At 47.6% G+C, this 6,000-nt stretch overlaps 1 protein-coding gene across 2 annotated transcripts in view; it reads right to left on the bottom strand.

Moving 5' to 3' along the window:
• Pkig (cAMP-dependent protein kinase inhibitor gamma) overlaps positions 1-4,107 on the bottom strand; it is a 67,185-nt gene extending 63,078 nt beyond the window's left edge. The window contains exon 1 of one of the 2 annotated variants that reach the window (XM_055602220.1): positions 3,863-4,107. The gene's annotated coding sequence lies outside the window, so the exon portion shown is untranslated. The remainder of the gene's footprint in view (positions 1-3,862) is intronic. The other variant, XM_055602218.1, reaches the window with a different exon arrangement.
• Between the last annotated feature and the right edge of the window lie 1,893 nt (positions 4,108-6,000).

Raw genomic sequence — 6,000 nt, forward strand, 5'->3', positions numbered from 1 at the left:
ACTCTGGGATAGGGAGGTGCTCAGTGAGTAGGAACACTTGCTGCACAAGCATGAGGACCTGAGTTCGAATCCCCAGTACCCACAGAAAAAGATGAATGTGGGACTAAGAGATGGCTCCAGGTTAAGAGCAGTTGCTAGTCTTACTGAGGACCCAGGTTGGATTCCCAGCACCCACATGGTAGTACACAACTCCAGTTTCGAAGGCTCCTGACTGCATGTGGTGCACACACATACACATAAATTTTTTAAAGAGAGAGGTGTGGCTGCGCATGCCTGTAACCCCAGCACTGTAGTGGATGGAGAAAAAGGAATCCCTAGGGCTCACTGGCTGCCAGCCTACCTCTGGGTTCAGTGAATGATAAAGAGTGATAGAGCAGAACATCACACCTGCACACACAAGTGTATATACACCACACACACAAAGACTAAAAGCTCTGGACTCACTCAGCAAACCAAAGCACAGGACCCGAATATAATGGGATTTGGGTTAAGTATTTTAGCGCAGTTTTCATCCATAAACTGGAGATCCTAACAGGGCCTATCCCACAAGGTTTTTACTAAGATTGTACTACTGAGAGACAGTAGAGAGCTTGCCCAGAACACTCAAGCCCTCAGTTCAATCCCCAGCAACCCCGCCCACCAAAGCAAAAGGTTATATTGAGACTAGTGCAAGAGCAGTGCTTAATATACTAGCTCCAAAAGGCCTGCTCTCTGCCAATAGTGAGAGCATGGTCTGCTCTCCACACTAACACCTTCTGTCTTAGGTTGCTGCCTTCCACTGGTGCACTTCTGTTGGCAATAACCCCTGTCTAAGCCTATCCTACCTTCCAGAGAAAGTTGCGCTATTGAGAGTTCCCTTCCACTCCAAGTCTTCTCAGCCTTTCCCTCCCACCAGCTCTGTGCCAACTGCATTTAAGCTCTCATGCTAAAAAAAAAAAAAAAACCAACCTTCCCTTACTCCTCAATCTTGCTGCAGCCTTCTCCCTCCCTCCACAGCCACCCTTCTTGGAGCTGCCTACACTCTTGTCTTCTCACATCCCACTCTTACCTCATCCCACTGATACACCAAACCTTTCGAAGCCGGGACATTATGGATTCCGCCCCCAGCACTTCACCACATCTGCTCAGTCAGGCCCCTAGTGACCCCTGGAACTTATTTATTCAGATGGCACATTCCAACTTTAACTGCTCCTACTTGCCACCTTTGTGGCATCTAGCAAAGCTGACCTCTGCCCTTGTCTTCACTACCATACTCTCTTGGTTTCCTCTTACTTCAAGAGCCACGTCTTCTTGGTGTCACCTAAGGGAATAGTTCTCCTAAAAGTGTGCAAAGCAGCAGCCCTGGGTCCTTTAAAAAAAAATCTCTCATTATCTCTCACTATTATTTGGGTATGTGGGGGGAGGGTTGAGATAAGGCCTGGCTATGTGTGTAGCCCAGGCTAGCTTCGAACTCCTGATCCTCCTGCTTCAGCCTTGAGTTCTGGGATTGTGGGTGTGAACCACCACAGTTGCCACTTCTAGTTGAAGTGAACCACTTTTACCTCCATTAATAAACTGCTAATGCCCAGTGTGGTGGCAGATTTTTAATCCTAGGACTCTGGAGGCAGAGGCAGATGAACCACTGTGGGTTTTAGGCCAGCCCAGCCTACAAAGCAAGTTCTGTACCAAACAGGGCTACACAAAGAGACCTTCTCTCAAAATAAACAGACTCACTAATGAACTTGTGTGTATACATGTAAGTGTTGAGATAAAATCTCACTCAGCCCAGACTAGCCTTGAACTGGCTATGTAGCCAGTGCTAAAACTCTTGTCCTCCTAACTCCACCTTCCAAATGCTAGGAATACAGGCAGATACCGCCATGCCAGGTGGGCTCTGTGACATTGCTTTTGAATGTGTTTAAAATACTGTCCCTTTTACCAATCTCATCATCTCTCCAGATGGAGCTAATTCACACTGCTCCCTCCTCAAACCTCCAAACTAGACTGTATTCACCAGAGCAGAAGTACCCTATTAATACCTCCCATTACACAGCACTCGACAGAGGCATAATTTCCTGACTGGGCTCTATCTCCATGGTAAGGACCAGCTTTCTCATTATGGTGCCTCACAATGCCTGGTACCTCACACTTGCTATGGGTTAGATGTGGTTTGCATGTATCTCCCAAGGGTTCATGTGCTGAAATTTCATTCCCACTGTGAGGCATGAAGAAATTATTTGGAAATTATCTGAAAGCGGCATCTAAAGGTGGGACCACTGGAAAGGAATCAGCATTAGATAAGGTCATTAGGTTGGAGTTCTTGGGACTGGATACTGGCACTCTGTGAGGAAAGGCTAAGGATATATATAGCTCAGAGGCAGAACATCTGCCTAATGTGGGCACAGGTCTCTTCGACCCCCAGCACCACACTGAGGAATCCTCAAACTCCCCATCTCGTAACATGCAAAACCCCAGGCCATCTCAGGACTCTGCTATAAGAAGGCCATGGTCAGAAGTGGGCTCCAAGAATCTACATAAGTTTAAGCTAAACAAAACCTGTTTTCCTTCTGAAGCTATCCAACCTCAGGTAGTTAGTTTTAATACTGAAAAGGGGTCTAAGACAACATTCTATATTAAGTTTGTTTGTTTGTTTGTTTGTTTGTATTACAATAAATAACTGGCTGCAAAGTGAAAAATAAAAGTGGTAAGACCAGCCAGGCCAGGTAGCTCACACCTGTAATCCCAGCACTCAGGGAGGCAGAGGCAGGCAGATCTAGGTGAGTTTGAGGTCAAGCCTGGTCTACAAAGCGAGTCCAGGACAGCCAATGCTACATAGAGAAACCTTGCCTTGAAAAAAAACAAAAAAGAAAAGGAGTGATAAAACCAAAGAGAGTGAAGGATCTATTTCTGATCAAGCACACACACACACACACACACACACACACCTGACTAGAATATTCTACCAGTTCACACCTGTATCCCAGAACCCAGGAGGTGGAGACACAAGGATTAGGAGTTCAAGGCTAGCCTCAGCTACCGGGCAGCATTAAGGCCAGCCTGGAGCCCATAAGATCCTGTGTAAAACAAGCCTCTCCCTTGAAGGCCCACAAAAAATAAAATAAATAAACTTCCCAAAACTTTACCCCGCCCCTAAAAAAAGTCTGTCTCAAACATCAAGTAGAGATGATTTCTACCTTTCAGATTCCCTTCCAGCCTGAAATTCTTGGGAGAGTCTCTAGAAGTTGGGTTGTCTCCTCAAGGCTGTCTTCCTAACACTGGACACATCACCAACCTCGTCTTCTGGCCAACACAGCCGCAGGCTTCAAATCTTTTTGGAATTAACCTTCTTGTGTAATCTCTCTCTAACCACCACACTCGCCTCTGAAGGTCTACCGCATTCAGTAGTTTCCTCTACGTGCAAAACCGTATTTCAAATTACACCAAATTCCTGTCCACAGGTCTGTTTCCTACCGATAGGAGTGGAGTTCCCTAAGGACTTTTTTTTTTTTTTTAAACCGCTGGCGATCAGCCCGGGGGCCCTGGTTCTCAATAAATACTCAATGATGCTCCTCGCAGTAAGAGCAACAAGAAAAGCTCCCACGTACTGAGGATTTTAAATATAAATATACTTTGTGATCATCTTACAAGACAGGCGTTAGCGTTATCCCCATTGTGCAGGTGCGAACACTGACGCAGAAAGAGGTCCAGCCTCACCGACCCCCACCCTCGGAGATCGACACAAGCACACGTTCTCTTCAGTTCCTAGTTACCCCGCAACCAACCCTCATAGAAAAGGAGCTTTTTAAAAAAACACTGTTTACAAGGAAAACTTTCGAACGAGGCTCGAGAGATGCGTCAGAATGAAAGCCGAAAGCGCACCCACCGGAACGCGCCCAGGGTCAGAGGACGTCGCGGGCGCCAGCCGGCTCGTGGGCCCAGGGGACGAAGGTCCGGCCCTCTGTCCTTGCCCGGCGTCCCCGCGGCCCGTCCCTCGCCGGTCGCCTGGCGAACCGCTCCTCTCCGTGCCGCGTCCGCCCGCTCTACCGCCGTTTACCTGTCGCCTCTTCGCCTCGCGGAGCCACGGCCGGCGGCGCGAGCGCCTCCCCGGGGCCGCCTGGCGCCCGCAGCCCGCCGCGGAGCCGTTGCCTAGGCGACGCGGCGGCTGCCGAACTTCCGCGTCGTTTCACGCTACGGCGGCCGGGAAGGGACCGTGTAGGCAGGCGGGTTCGGCAGCAGCGAGCAATGGGCGGAGGAAGGAAAGCTGTGCTGAGGCTGGGGCCTTAGCTCTCCAGAGGGGTGGCCCGACAAAAGATGGGCATGGGGAACAGCGAGGCTCTAGGTGAGGGCTTGGGACCTCGGATGCTGCTTGTGCCTCAATTCGTCTTGTGGAGGAGAGGGGCCTTTTGTTCCAAGTTTACTGGGTTCCAAGTTTAAGTTTACTGGCAATATATGGGTTTGGGGTTTTTTTGTTTTGTTTTTTTTTTTTTAGTTTGTCTTTGGTTTTAGAACTAAAGGGAGGGTTTATCAAAGATGGGCATCACAATTATCTCATGCTCTATGGAATTCCCAGCTGGGTGATAGAATTCCTTTACTCCCTTCAGTTGTTTCTCATCCTCCTTATACAGATAGAGACCATCTCAGTTAATTAGCTCACAGCAGCAACACCGTCTTTCTAATTCTTAACTCACATACATAACACCTGCAGAGCCCTAGGCTCTCACATTCATTTCAGGACAAAGGTCAACAACTATTAGGGAGTGCCTGAGTTAAGCTCTTTAGCTATCACAGGGAAATCATGCATAAACTGTCCATAAACCAGACCACTTTGGAAAATAAAAATAGAACACAAGCATCATTAACACCTGGGATAGTTTTCTTCCAATGACACCGTGCCATCAGGTTAGGGCTGGCCATCACAAACTCCATTGTTTTTAAAAGCAGGAGTTGAGACTCAATGTACATTGCTAGGATGTTGAGCAAATCAATGGTGGTACACCCATAAAACAGGTACATCCATAGAAAAAAATAAGAGAGTCAAACTAGGCATGGAGGCTCACAACTGTAATCCCAACAACTGGGGAGGCTGAAATAGGAGGGTCACTGAGAGTACAGGACTAGCCCGGGCTACAGAGTGAGTTCAGCAGCTGCCTGGCCTAGACCAAACCCCAACTAAAACAAAATCCAAAGTCACTGCAGCTGTCAACAGTTTACATGTCGCTCTACCTGTCTATGGGTGTAATAATAATCTCCTGGTTTCCTAACTAGTCCTGTTCTTGCTTCTACTTTTTTTTGGAGGGCTGGGGGGGGGGGGGGGGGGGGGGGGGCGTGGACAGGGCCTATATATAGCCCTTGCTGTCCTGGAACTCTGTCCATACACTAGACTGTCCTGAAACTCAGATCTGCCTGCCTCTGCCTCCAGAGTTGTGGGATTAAAGGCCTGTGCCCACACACCCAGCCTCATTCTCAGCCTTTCTTTTATTTTTGCAATGTTGATCAAACCCAAGACTTTGCACATGCTAGGCAAACACTCTGCCACGGACTTTTCCTCAACACGTTCTTTTGTGGTTTTTAAGCCAATCAGGCTTCTGTCTCAAGCCCTTTACTTTTACAGTTCTGTATCCAATTCTCACTTCCAGATATCAATACAGTTTGTCTCAATTGCTTTGTGCCTCTGTGCCTCTGCACCTGTGTCCTATGACCTAGAAGACCTGACCTGATTACCTTTAAATTAGTAGATTCCCCACAAATTCTCTCTTCTTTTTCACTCTCATCCAGTGTCTGACAGGTGTGTTACGTATTTGTTTATTGCTTGTTTCTTTCCACTAGAGCATACACTCTTTTAAGGACAGGCGATTGGCTCCCCAGTGTTTGCTATCTCATCCCTGGGAACAGTGCCTGGCACATGCAAAAGCCTAGTAAATATTTATCATATGAATAAGCTGAATATACAACACCATGTGTTTGGAACCCTACCCCATGTAAAGAGAAGCAATAGATTATATATGTGTGTGTATATAGACC

The sequence above is a fragment of the Psammomys obesus genome, unplaced genomic scaffold (genome assembly GCF_907164565.1).
Source record: "Psammomys obesus unplaced genomic scaffold, mPsaObe1.curated_primary_1811, whole genome shotgun sequence".
NCBI classification, from domain to species: domain Eukaryota; kingdom Metazoa; phylum Chordata; class Mammalia; order Rodentia; family Muridae; genus Psammomys; species Psammomys obesus.